Below are 14542 nucleotides of genomic sequence, written 5' to 3' on the forward strand. Positions count from 1 at the left end.
GCCTTGCATTACCTCACTGGCTAAACATGGCAGGATGACAGCTCCTTTTCGAATTGGCCATCACCAAGACTTATTATCCTCTGGTGACAAACTTCTACTCCAAGTCCATAAAGTATACTTTCCATATAAAGCGACAAAGAGTCCTGTGGCACCGTATAGACTAGCAGATGTATTGGAGCATAGGCTTTTGTGGATGAATATCCACTTCGTCAGATGCATGCTTTATAGTCTGTTAGTCTATAAGGTGCCACGGGACTCTTTGTCGCTTTTTACAGATCCAGACTAACAGGGCTACCCCTCTGATACTTGACTTTCCATATAGTTACATTGTTCCTTAATATTACCTCTACGTACATCTCACAATGATTGTCTTGATAGTCATAAGCTTTATGTAGATACCTTACATATTACTTTTTATGGGTAAATATACTGCAAGACATGGTTGGTGTAATGAATGTGTCAGCTCTGAGAGTCGTTTGCAAAGAATAGGGGACCGTTTGACCCTTTAGGCCAAGTTTAAAACTAGAAACTTTTGCTGGTATAGCAATTTTGATTAGGGGCATGATTGTGTTGCACCATTTCTATACCTGCAAAAGCCCTAGTGTAGATGTAGTTATATTGGCATAAAAGTGCTCTTGCTGGTATAGTTTATTTTGCTCATCAAACTTGTATAAGCTCTACTAACAAAAGTATTTATTTTACCTGTGTAATTTGTATGCATGTGCCCTGGGAAGGTTTTTATAAGAACATACCTGTGTAACTATACCAGTAAACTGTTTTGAGTGTAAACTAGACTTTAGTTTACAAAAACATAATTTTACAAATAAAATATATTTTTCACCATATAAAAACTGTTTGTCAAAGCTGGGTGAGAAGCATAAACAATGAAATCAGAGTAGTTAATTTCACCTTTGGGTTCTCTTTCACTAGTTAAAAAAAAACTATTACATTTAGTTTTAAAGTACAGCAGAGGGATGTTTACATCTTCCCTTCTCTACAAAATAGTATTTTATTTAAAAAAGAAAAACTTCATGGAAATATTTCTGTTCCTGTTGTTTTGAAAAATCATATTGAATCTATAGCAAAGCCCAAATTTTAGATTTGGACTAAGGCTCCAATCCTCTACCCACTTATTCAAGGCTTACTTTTATAAAACTAGTCCTGTTGACTTCACTGTCCTTAATGTTTAGTGCATGTGTGCTTGTAAGATGGGACACCTAAGTTGAATGTCTTTTGAATGGACATAATGTACATACATTTTTCTTTTCCTATTGATATAGAGTTTTTTCCCCCAACATTTACATCTTTGACTTTGCCTTTGTTACAACTAATTTCTAACTCTTTTACTGTCACTGCTCATTTCCTGTTAAGCATAGAGGTGGAGGGGAATTTTGTCTGGATCACAAGTGGGAAACAAAAGGTATAAATTAACAAAATGACTAAGTACATATGTGCACCCTGTCACTCTCAGGGGGAAAAGACGTGAGCATTGTCTTCTGACATATAAATCATTTGAGAAAGTAATTTTCTGTGGGAGTAAAGGTGACGAGACTGTGATGGTGGTGGGAGGGCATTTCTAATTTTGTTTTCCACAGTACAGTTTTGCTGTTGCTATGACTCATCTTAGGATGTGGAAAAACCCACAAGTTAAAAACAGAAGTTTAACAAACTTGCAGGTAAATTTCTCTCTATTATTTCTATCAGTAGTTCAGTACTCAAGTCCCTGCTGGCAGGATTGGTAGAATTCCAGCAGGCAGTAGGGCTCGAGCTCAGCGCAGCCCTAGCTGCTGTTAGCCCTAGTTCGGGAGCACCTACAGGCCTGAGGTGGGTGTGGGGTCCTGCTGTGTCAGGCGCTGTACAAACGCGGAGGGCGCAGGAGCTGTTCCTGCTTGTGGCCATGGCCCCTGCAAGCCACAGGCCAGCCTCCCCCCCAGAGAGCTGGGGGGCCCGTACATCCCCCTCGCGGAGGGGCTCCCCTTGCGCCCCGGTCCCCCCCAGTGCCCCTCTGGGCGGCCGGTGCCCTCCCCGAGCGAAGCCTCAACAGGCCTGGCGCCGCCATGCTCCCACTCCTGGGGCCGGACCCTTCGCGCCCAGGGGGTGTCTGCCCGGGCTCCAGGCTCCCCGGGCTGAGGCGGGCCGAGCCACCCCGGGGGGACGCCCCGGCCCTGCCTCAACCCCCAACTCTGGGCCCGGGCCAGGCCGGCGCGCGCTCCCGGGCGGCAGGGCCTGCGTGGCAGCCGGGGCGGCGCGCGCCCGCGTAGGGGGCGGGAGCCGAGCAGGAGGCGCGGGCCCGGGTGGGGGCGTCGGGAGCGCGCGGCGAAGTTGTGTCCAGGACTCGCTGCCGCGGACTCGGAGCGGGGCTGCGGGACTCAGCCGCCGGCCGCCCGGGACTCGCCGCCGCGCCTCCAGCCGCAGGTAAGGGGCCGCCGCGCAGCCCGGAGCTCGCCCCAACGTCCGCTGCTCCTGAGGGGTCACCCTGGCCCCGCGCGCCCCGCGGCGGGGCCCTCCCGGGAGGCAACAAGTGTGGGCGGGTGGGTGTGTGGTGTGTGTGCTCTGCTGTGCGTGTGGGGGGGTGTGTATGGGGTGCTGTGCTGGGGGTCTGTGCTCTGTGTGGGGTGTGTGTGCGTGGAGTGATCTGCTGTGTGTGGTATGGGGTGTGTGTGCGTGGTGTGCTCTGGTGTGCGTGGGGGTGTGCGCCGTGTGTGTTGTGCTCTGCTCTGTGTAGGGTGTGTGTGTGTGGGGGGGCTGTGCTGTGTGTGTGGGGTGTGTGTGTGTTGTGCTCTGCTCTGTGTGTGTGTGTGTGTGTGTGGGGTGTGTGTCTGCGTGGGCTGTGCTGTGTGTGTGGGGTGTGTGTGTGTGTGTTGTGCTCTGCTCTGCTCTGTGTGGGTGTGGGTGTGGGGGGTGCACTGAGCCCCTGGGACCAGGCACTGGGGCTGGCCACTGTCCTGCCTGGGCCGGGCAAAGGCTCGTGACACATGGGCTGGCCTGCAGGGGCCTGGGGAAGGCCGGTGGTAGGGGGCATGTGGACTGGCCACTGTCCTGCAGGGCCTTTTGGGAAGGCTCGTGGACTTGCTGCTGTTCTGCAGGGGCTGGGGGAAGGTCCATGTCGCAAGAGAACAGGACTTGCTGGTCTCTCCTTTTGGGACATCTGTCTCCATTCTGTCACTTTTTTTCCCCGAAGGTATTTAGTGGCCAGGTTAGGGACCGACTTGGGTGTAATGCTCAGGAACAGTATTCTGGAGTTTTTCCTGCTACCTAAGCTTGCCTGCCTGCCTGCCTTCCTTTCCTTAGATGGTGTCTTTCTGTAGCATCCAGGCAGGTGTTTGTGGTATCATTAGGAGAAAAGGACTAGAGTCAGACATGGAAAAGTCCTATGAGGACCTATTACTTCTTCCTACCCTCTACAGAGCTAGTGCAGGGTTGTTTCCTAATGTATATTTTTGTGCTTTGTTCATTCTAAATGTTCCAGGCAAATAGGGCTTTCACCACGTCCTCTGGGAGACTAGTCCATAACAGACTAGATTGGACAGTGGTTCTCAACCAGAGGTCTGGGGCACCCTGGGGGACCACAAGCAGGTTTCAGGGGGTCTGCCCAATAAGGACAGTGTTAGACTCATTGGGGCCCAGGGCAGAAAGCAGAACCCCACCACAGGGTCTGAAGCCCAGGGCTCTGAACCTCATAATTCGGTGTTGAAGCCGAAGTCTGAGCAGTGTAGCTTCATGGGGACCCCCTGTGGTGTGGGGCCCCAGGCAACTGCCCTGTTTGCTACCCCTTAATGCAGGCCCTTGCTTTTATATGCAGAAAAACAGTTGCTGTGGCACAGGTGGGCCGTGGAGTTTTTATAGCATGTTGAGGGGGCCTAAGAAAGAAAAAGGTTGACACCCCCTGGACTAGAACTCACTGTCAAGAATAGCATCATAGTGTCACAGAGTAATGTGCTAGTGGACTGGGAGCATGTGGACATCAGTCTTAATGTAGGGGAAAGAAACAACGTAAATATGAGAGGCAGAGAGAGGAGGAGGAGATAAGTGATCTTTGAAGAAATTTGAGAAGTGTTGAGCGATAATGCCACGGCTCCCTTTGGCCATGTGACTTTCCCCGTTTACTGCAACTCTTGATTTTGGGACTAACCCATATCTGGACAAATCTGAGAAAAGAGTTGAAATGACCCCAAAATGCAGTATTCCCCCCTCTTGGATGGAGGTTTGTTGATCTATAAGTGCTGTTAGGAAAGGTGTTAGTAGGCAACGTTGCTTCTGGAGTTAAGCAAGGTTAAAATTACTCTAAAAATAGGGCTATTTGTGTGGTTTTATGTGGGTTGGTGTCAGGTTGCACTTTTTTTTTTTTAACATTAGAGATGGTGGTGCTGCCAGATACATATGCCTTAGCCAGCGGTTCCAACATATTTCTGTTCTGATCTGGAAAAGAGAAATCACCTCATGGAATAGGTCCTCTACTTTCCCCTGAAACAGTGGTTCTCAACCAGTGGTATGTGTACCCCTGGGAAGTGCTCAGAGGTCTTCTGGGAGTACATCAACTCATTTAGATATTTGCCTAGGTTTACAACAGGCTACATAAAAAGCACTAGTGAAGTCAGTACAAACTAAAATTTCATAGACAATGATTTGTTTATACTGCTCTGTATACTATACACTGAAATGTAAGCACAATATTTATATTTCAGTTGATTTTTTTATAATTATATGGTGGTAATGAGAAAGTAAGCAATTTTTCAGTAACTGTGCAGTGAGACTTCAGTATTTTTATGTCTGATTTTGTAAGTTTTTAAGTGAGGTGAAACTTGAGAGTACACAAAACAAATCAGACTCTTGCAAGGGGTACAGTAGTATGGAAAGGTTAAGACCCACTTCTCTAAAATCCTTTACCTTCTCTACTGCCTTCTCTTCTGTGGGCTTGTGGGCCATGAATAGAGCTCTGCAATCACTGGTTAGTCTATGGACTCTAGTCTGAGAACTTCTCTACCTCCAGACATATTCCATTTGGGGACTTGTCTGTTTGTTGTTTTTTAACGTTCTGCTGAACATTTTAAGAGAGAAGAGCCCTAACTAGTCTTAGAGTGCTTTATTTTCTGTTATTTTTAAATGATGTATAGTACTCGGCTCTATGAGCTAAGAGGTGAAAACATTATCTAAAAGTTGTATCTGGAATAAAATCAGTACATTTGGAGACACAAAATCTCTCTGTAGTTGGAATATTTGATTTGGACTGAACAGTGAAATACCATTTTCTTTAACATGTTCTTCAATCCAAAGTGTGATTTGCACTATTTTAGAAAGATGAACAGCTTTCTTAAACAACTCCATCTGTCTGTGTATTTTTATCAATGAGAGTTCTACGGTATGTCACAGAATAAATAATCTGATAGGAAATACTATGATGATTGAAAGTTTGGTGAAGCAAATTCCTTATATGAACTTCTTTCTGTCCTCCGACTGTCTCCTTTAATATTTTATGAAGCAGTACAAGGAAACATTTAATGTATGTGACATTTACACTGTGTTGATATTTTGACATATTTCTTGACACTGAGTCAAACTTTTATTGTCAGAATAATTTTATTCCTGTGGATTTTCTGTCTGAAAACCAAGTTATTTTTTGTTTGTGGAACTTGTTTTAGGCTAGGGCTGCTGTACTATTTCCTATGGCTTACATTTTAAAAATAGTGGGGGATGGGTGGGGGAAGCCTTCACTGTAATGGAAGAGAAGTGTTGCCAGTGAGAAGTGAGATTTCAAAATGCAAAGAGGAACTCATTAGTACAAAATCAACATTTTTTCCTGTTTTAATAATCGCAGTTATGGGTACTAACATGCAAAAACAGTCATCCTCCTCCATCTCCATGAAAGAAATATAATTAAACTAAGGAGAAGAATTCCAGGAAAAGAATGTCACAATAACTTGATTGTGAGTTTTGTTCTGGTTATGGTGTTCTAAACTGTTCAGTTTTTCATGAAAGTTTATGAAATTTCAGTTTTGTTTAGTTCTGTGAAAAGTGAGCAAAGTTAATAGCAATTCAAAACCCTTATGCCCATGTCTGCCCTGGAAATGGAGTTTATTTATAACATGTGCTTTCCCCCTCCTGCCTGACAGTCACTGTTCAGGTGTATCACACTTTGTACTGAATACTTTTGGCCTAAATTGTCTTTTCTAATCGCTCCCCCTAAAGGAGGAAGAGCTGCAGTAGCAAATGATATGAAACTTATGTTTGTAATTTACCTAAGTGCTTTTTGGTTTTATTCAGAGATTACTGATGTCTTGAAAGGAAGAAGAACGAGAAGTAATAATGGCACCTTAGAGACTAACAAATTTATTTGAGCATAAACTTTTGTGGGCTAAAACCCACTTCATTGGATGTATTTTCCACTGCATGCATCTGATGAAGTGGGTTTTAGCCCACGAAAGCTTATGCTCAAATAAATTTGTTAGTCTCTAAGGTGCCACAAGTACTCCTTGTTCTTTTTGCTGATACAGACTAACACGGCTACCACTGTGAAACCTGTTTAAATGGAAAATATTTCTTGCACTGTGTGGTCTATTCACATAAATTACGTAGTACGATATAGTACTCTGAGCAACGGACTAAGAGCCAGAACCTCCTGATTCTGACTTTTCCTCCCCACCTCAATTTCCTCATCTGTAAAATGTGAATATTTCAACTCCAAGATGTACTGTGAAGATTAATTAGGTGATACATACAGAACTTTGAAGATGGGAGGAGCCATAAGTGCTAAATATCTTTCACATCAAGGCACTGAAAAATTGACTTCAACAAGCAAACAGAAAAAATCAGACAATGCAAACTAGAACAGTCAGTAGGGTAAATAGGGTAAGAAGTGAAAAATACAAACATCTTCAATTTATGTTTAAAGCAAGAAAAGTCATCAGTGTGCATCTTGGATGGGATGAGGGAGTTGCATTACACAAGAAAAACACAAGCAAAAGCTAAACAATGAATTACAGAACTGTGGACATCAGTGTAAGATCCAATACCGAGCAATGAAACAGTCTTTAGTTGGGGGACACAGCATCTCAGAAACCAAATTAGTCTTATAACTACATGTGTGATTTAAACATTTTCTAATTTACTGCTGTTAGATTTGCATGATGTGGAAGAGGCAGTTCATGGCTCTGACAGCTATGAAACTTGGTTTCCTCTCTACCAGATCAGAAATCAGTGGAAGTTCATTACAGAAAACAGAGTGGCTTTTAATATTTAAACAAACTTTCCTTTTTGCATTGTGGCTTATCACTAGGAGGTTACTCAACATGTTAAGGTCAAGATAAAAATCATGTATTAACATATTCTTAACATCTTTAGAATTTTATATTGAGTTTCAGTACATTGATTGTACTTCAGAGAGAGAGAGGGGCATGATAGTGTGGTCTGAGCAGAGAATTAGGAGCCTCTAACTCAGGGGTAGGCAACCTATGGCACGGGTGCCGAAGGCGGCACGCAAACTGAATTTCAGCGGCACTTACACTGCCTGGGTCCTGGCCACCGGTCCGGGGGACTCTGCATTTTAATTTAATTTTAAAAGAAGCTTCTTAAACATTTTAAAAACCTTATTTACTTTACATATAACAATAGTTTAGTTATATATTATAGACTTTGGGCAGGTCTACACTAAGGGCGGGGGTTGAACTAGGGTACACAAGTTCAGCTACGTGAATAGCGTAGCTGAACTCGAAGTACCCTAGTTCGAATTACTTACCCGTCCAGACGCCACGGGATCGAAGTCCGCGGCTCCAAGGTTGACTCCGCCACCGCCTTTTGCAGTGGTGGAGTACCGGAGTCGACCGCGGCGCTTCCGGAGTTCGAACTATCGCGTCTAGATCAGACGCGATAGTTCGAACTCCGAGAAGTCGAACTCACCGCATCGACCCGGACGGTAAGTGTAGACTAGCCCTTAGAGAAAGAGACCTTCTAAAAACGTTAAAAATGCATGACTGGCTTGCGAAACCTTACATTAGAGTGAATAAATAAAGACTTGGCACACCGCTTCTGAAAGGTTGCCGACCCCTGCACTAACTATTGAAGTCCAGTTCTATTTCTGATACAGACTCCCCCTTTTGCCTTGGAAAATCATTTAACCAGCCTTTGTCTGTTTTCTCCATGTATATATGGAAGAAAATAATTCAGCACTTGCTTATCTACCTAACAGGGTTGTTTTGTTTAAAAAAGAAGAAGTGCTTGTACCGCTCTTTGATGATAAAGTTCTAAGTTTTTTCCCCAAACATAGGAAATATATTTAATAGTAATAAACTCTATGGTACATAAGTCTTTCATGCCAATATAAATTTCTAAAGTGGGATGGAAGTTTAATTGTGGGGTTAGGCATGAGCACCATTGTTAGCATGTGGATCATTTTGGGAGTAAAGTGGATGTCACTAGCAGCTTTCAGCTTGTAGCTGCCAGTCATCTGCACACCATGTGTGTCTGCTTGTGAAATACTTCCAGCTCATTCTGACAGCAAGTAACTTCATTCTGCTGCTTGGGATCTTAAAAGGCAGGCCTTCTGAAAAACTCACCTGTCTGCTGCATATATCAGGTGCTTCATAAGCTACAGGTTCCTATGGGACTAGTTTATTTAAAGACAGTAGCAAGGAATCTTAAAGAAACATTTTTGGGAATGCCCAGAGTGCCTATCCACTACTATCCATGTTTGATGGCATAAATGAACTAAAAATATTTAGATTTGTCAGAATCAAGTACTAGTATTTTGTCTGTTTGCCAGATTAGCTGAATTTTTTTAAGATCCAGTCGACCATTAGTTTAACTTCCTGACACTGTGTTTAGAGAGAAGTACTCTGGGCATGATCTAGCGAGCTGATGTCTGCTTTAATAAGATTCTTAATTTAAAATTTAAACAAGAAGTCAACATGGGGTAAACATCAGATTTCCTTTCTGTCTCTATGTGCAGCAAAATCAAACACTAAAGATTTATATTTTGCATAATGTTTATCCAAAGAACACCCAGATCATTTTATCTCTAGTATGAAGGGTGGAATCTACATTTCTGTTCAAGATTTCAAAAGGTTATGTGGTGTTAAACTGTGCAAAGCTCAGTTAATATATAGAGTGCATGGATTCTTTGGCTATGTCTATGCTACAGCTTAGGTTGGTATGGCTTATGTCGCTCACTGGTGTGAATCAATCCCTCCCTCCCCGCAGTGACATAAGTTACACCAACGTAAGCGCTGGTCTGGACATTGCTATGTCAGCGGTTGAGCCTTTGGATAGAGCATCTTCACAGACATGTTGCAGCAGGGTAGCATGTGTAGACAAGCCCGTTAATGTCCAAGTGGAACAGAAAAGTTTTTAAGGTCTCATCTGAAAGCTATCTTGGAGGGTATGTTAAGAAGTTGCCCTTAAAAGATTAAGAGGCCTCCAATAGTCTTTGCTTCTGTAATTAGTCCCATTAAACTTTAACATGTTCTCTCCATACAGCCATTCTGTTTGCAAAGTTTATAGTACAAATTCACAATAATACTTAGCACATACCTACTGCTATTCACCAGTACAGGCCTGCACAACTTGTAAAGTGGCGAGCGCCATATTACTCCAAAGAAAACAGCTGAGGGCTGAAAAAAATGCCCCCAGCACTGCCCCCCCCCCGAAACATCCCCCGCCCCAACACCACCCGGCCCTGTGGAAACAAACACCCCCCCGCCCCCGAAGTATAAAGCTTCGCCGCCACTGCCCGCCCATTCGCCTGCTCGGCTCGTCGTCCCCCCATGAAATAAGGGGAGGGGAAAAGGGGACGGTTTGAAGGGATTTTCTGGGGTTATGAACTAAGGGGAGGTGAAAGGGGGGCAGTGTGAAGGGATTGAATGTGACTGTCCAACACACACACACAGGGGCTGCAGGAAGGCGGGGGAGGGGGGGGCAGTGTGATAGGGGCCGGGGAGGGTGAAGGTCCCTGGACCAGGGAGGGGGGCAGCAGTCGGGGCAGGGCAGGTGCAACACACACACACAGAGACACAGACACACCTCTCCCCCGGGGATCTCCTGGCTGCCCACAGACAGTTCAACAGCCCCCCCCCCCCCAATCACTACGGCGGCCGCCCTGGGACCAACCAGCACAGTAGCTGCCCCACCCCCAACCGAAGGGGGGGGTCTTTGGGGGGGTCTCGGCCCAGGCCCCCCTCCCCCCCAAGCTGCCCATGCCTTGTGCCCCTCCCGTCGCTCAGCATTTACCAGCTCTGCCTCTTGCCCAGCGCTTCCTGCCTGAGCGGGCCCCGGAAGTGACGCATCCGCTGTATGCCAGGCGGGCGGGGGGAGACAGAGACACGTGCGGTTCTGGCTGTTAGGGCAGTTGGAGCGCGGCGCGTGCGTGCGGGGCTGTGAGGCGCCCCCCCTACCCCCCGGGGCAGGAGGCGAACCCAGCAGCCCCACCCTGCCACTTGCCCACGGGCCACACAGGTCACGTGTGCTGGGAACAGAACTCAGAGTGCTGTCTTCCAGTTCAGTGCCCTTGTCTCTGGACCACACTGTTCATACAAGTTCTAGAACAAGTTCTCAGAGGTTCCATTACAGACCCTTGTTATGAAAACAAATTAAGAAATAGTGAGATGAAAATACAATAAGTTTTGTAGATACTCATGTACCACTTGTCTTTAAACGCCACCAGCTTTCTTCAGGAAACATTCAGGCTGCAAAAGCTATATGGTTCTGCTGGGACTTTTTTGTTACACACCATGTGTATTCAGCCAGAACTGTGTTGGGAAGCTTGCAAGTTTGTCTCCCCTTAGTCCTTGAGCAATAATGAGCCATTGGGATGATGCATGGAGGAATAACCAACATGGGAATGTTTAGGTTGGACTTCAGCAAGGAATTACTAACAATACATTGTGGTAGTTTATGGAATGGTCTCTTCAAGGAAGATGTGAGATCACTATTGCAGGGTTGTTCAGAACCGGACTAGACAAGACATTAGAGCATTTTCTTTAGGGAGCCGTTGTTCACTGGCTGCGGCATGGGCTGGAAATGATCTAATAGGTCTTTTCCATTTCTGAATTCTATAATTCAGGTTATATTTTGATATCTTTAGTGGTGGTGGTGGTGGCCCAAATGATAAAGTTCCAGACAGTTTATTAATACATAACCTTTTGAAATCTTGAATACAAACGTAGATTAAAAACTGCTCTTAAAGCAAAACTCTACTGTGGCAGATTCTAATCCCTACATTTAAATTATAGAGTAAATCAATATTTGTTTAAAAGTGCCTTAAATAAAACATTTATAATAAACAATAACTAAATAGGAAGCTTTTGTCTTGATTCTTCTGTAGTGTAGGAAATGAGGAATGAATATCCTACTTGAATGCATGGCAAAATAACTCTAAAAGTTGTAAGGCAAGATTTCTTTAAAAGAAAAACTAAACCAACACCTTCCTGATGTTAACTGTGGTTCAGACATGGCAGTTTGTATAGATACAAATCTTTATGTGGCTGAACTGTTCTTTTTGTATCTTGGCTTATTTTTACATGTGAATTGTTTTGGATCAAATTAAGATTACTTTACATTCTAACCTGGGCTGAGTAGTTAAACATCTGTACCTATAGTGCCACAGTTTTACATGTCTGAGAAATCTCTGGGGTTCAGTTTTGGTTTTCGAATACATTTTTTAATGTCCAAAATAAACTATTTTACATCTAAAAATATGAAAATCAATCTTTTAATGTCTAATAATGGACAGTATTTAACATAGCCCACTCCTTGCAATTAGAACTATCATGGCATAGCATAACTACATTAGAAATTGTATTTTAGTAAGTGGGACAGATGTTTTTAAAGTTATTTATGCAATGTTTACTTTGGTTTGGTGCTACTTTAAGTGTCTGGTATCATCATAGATTCCAGCCAGTGAGCAGCTGCCTATCACAGATGGGAGAGAAAAAAAAATTCTCCCTTGCTGCTTGTTTCCAAATAGGTTTTCATGCAAACCCAACAGTAATATAATGAAAGCATCTTAGTCAAATTCATATTTGCTATTATTTATTTAGGTAAGGCAGGCAACAGACCATTTCTAGGACAAAATATTGGCGAACTAAAATAAAAAGGTCATACTTATTTACTTTGAAGAGTTACTGTCATTCGGATTAACCTTAAAGTGTCTGCAGATTTTTTTAGTACAGATCTGTCTGTATTTCAGTAAATTAGTCAAATCACATGTTAAGTACTGAATAAAACCTAGAAACTTTGTAAAATTGTTGCCATATGCTTGGAAGTAAAATGTTTCTACCTTGCACGGCAGAGTGCGTTACTTAATACATCTTTGTTAAGAAAGTAGATTTAGAAATATAGATGGCTTTATTTAATATTTATTTTGACACACGGACACATTGCCCAGAGCTGTTTAGAAAAAGTAATTCTCATTTGAAATGCAACTGGTGTTTCTACAGTGACGTTATTACTGCATGTGTTTAATATTTTTTCTTTCCATGCTTTTGCAGCACTTACTGAATTATGTCTTATGATTTGGCTATGTTTTGCCCAAATGAAGATGATACTGTATTCTGTTTTTGTTTCTTATTTTATACAAGAAGGTCAGGTAGCCTGGAGAATTCTCAGGGAAATATGTAGCAAATCCTTCTTTATTAACAATGACCTGTGCTGTAGCAAGTAGAATGCAGACTTAAGAGGAACAGATATGAAAACTCAGTATGTTCTTCTTTGAGTGATTGCTCCTATGCATTCCAATGTAGGTGTGCGCACTGCGCGTGCATGGCTTCTCCGGAACATTTTTACCCTAGCAACTCCGGCGGGCCGGCTGGCGCCCCCTGGAGTGGCGCCGCCATGGCGCTGGTTATATACCCCAGCCGGCCCGTCCGCTCCTCAGTTCCTTCTTACCGCCTGTGACGGCCAGTTGGAACAGTGGAGTGCTCCCTTACCTCCACAGCCCTAGCGTTTCTCCATCTCTTACTGTATATAGTTCGTTAGTTAGTTTGATAGTTGTATAGTTTTATAGTTAGATAGGTATAGTATTGTAAATAGGGAATTAGAGGGGTTAGTCCCTCTTCTTCCGCACCCGGTGCGGGCTTATGCCCGGGGCACCGGGATTCAAGCCCTGCGCGGCTTGCCAGCGGCACATGCCGGTGAGTGACCCGCACGACTCGTGCCTTCGCTGCCTTGGGGAGGGGCACAGAACAGATAAGTGCCCGATCTGCGTGGCCTTCAAGCCCCGGACGAGAAAGGAGCGGGACTCGCGCCTTAAACAGTTGCTAATGGAGGCTTCGCTCCAGCCTCCGGCGCCAACTCCATCGGCGCCGAAGCCCTCCTCGGCGGGCAGCGCACCGGCAGCACCGAGCCGCTCCGGGGCCGAGCCTCCTCGGCACCCGGCACCGAAGTCCCGGCACCGTTCCCTTTCCCCAGGAAGGAAGCACAAGGTGCCGAAGGCGATCTCTTCTAAACATCCGCAGAGACCGCTAGCCCAGCCGCCTCCGACACAAGCGGTACAGGCTGAAGCAGTGCACGGCGCCGTCGACTCCGGCGCCACAAAGGCCGTCGAGTCCGGCACCACCCAGCTCCCCGGTACCCACCGAGGTAGAGCTGCGGATCCCGTCCACGCCGGAGGCGTTTGCGACGGCGAGGGAGCTAATCGAGCTCGCGGAAGCTCCAAGCCCCCGGCACCGCCGGTGCGGGCACCCAAGTCAGTGGGCAAACCGATGATGATGCGGCCTCCTTCCCCTGACAAGCGAGACGGACGCTCCAGGATTCGGTCTCGATCCCGGTCCCACTCTTGGAGCCGGTCCCGATCCAGAGGTCGATCAACATCGCGACGCCGCTCCCCGTCTCGGCACCGCTCGCAGTCCCGGCACCGCTCGCATTCGCGGCACCGGTCGTACTCCCGGCAACGGTCCCGGTCACCGGCACCCCAAGAGGTCCGGCTCCAGTGACCGCTTTCGGCACCGAGACTCCCGGAGCCGCTCCTGCCGCCGCCGATCGCCGTTGAGGTCGAGCTCCCGGCGCCGTTGAGGTCGAGCTCCCGGCGCCGCGCCGCATGCAGGTCCCGCTCTCCGCTTAGGTCACGTGATGACCGCCACCGACCTTCAACGCCTGCTAGGCACCTGACGCAGGTTTCGGTTGGGCATTCGGGAACCACCTCAGCTCCTCCCTGGCCCTCGCATGAACCCTCCATCGCTTCCCCTGAGGGCAGCGCAGTGGACTTCAGGGCAGCATCTCAAGGACGAGACCTTGGACCCCAACACTGGGGATATTGGGTTCCCTGGGCCCAACACGAGCAAGGGCCTCCCCTGCCACTGAGGCAGGTGCCTACGGGGCGCTCAGCGCCGGAGGCCACGGTTAGCAGGCCCCCCCCGTCTCCACAGGAACAGGCTAACTCGCCACCAGGCCCGGCACCGGGGCCGGAGTCCGTGGCTCCTGACCGCCCAGGAGCGGACCAGGCATCCGAGGAGGTGCTGCCGGGCCGCTCCTCGTCCTCCTCACCTGACGAGGCGGTGGCGGGGGCATCAACATCTGAACCCCCGCCTATTGACCTGAAGGCGCATCAGGACCTTCT

At 46.3% G+C, this 14542-nt stretch overlaps 1 protein-coding gene across 2 annotated transcripts in view; it reads left to right on the forward strand.

Annotated features, from left to right (window-relative positions):
- Positions 1-2273: 2273 nt before the first annotated feature.
- NEK6 (NIMA related kinase 6) overlaps positions 2274-14542 on the forward strand; it is a 108379-nt gene continuing 96110 nt past the window's right edge. For both annotated transcript variants that reach the window (XM_044992278.1, XM_044992279.1), the window contains exon 1: positions 2274-2415. The gene's annotated coding sequence lies outside the window, so the exon portion shown is untranslated. The remainder of the gene's footprint in view (positions 2416-14542) is intronic.

The sequence above is a fragment of the Mauremys mutica genome, chromosome 18, assembly GCF_020497125.1.
Source record: "Mauremys mutica isolate MM-2020 ecotype Southern chromosome 18, ASM2049712v1, whole genome shotgun sequence".
NCBI lineage: Eukaryota > Metazoa > Chordata > Testudines > Geoemydidae > Mauremys > Mauremys mutica.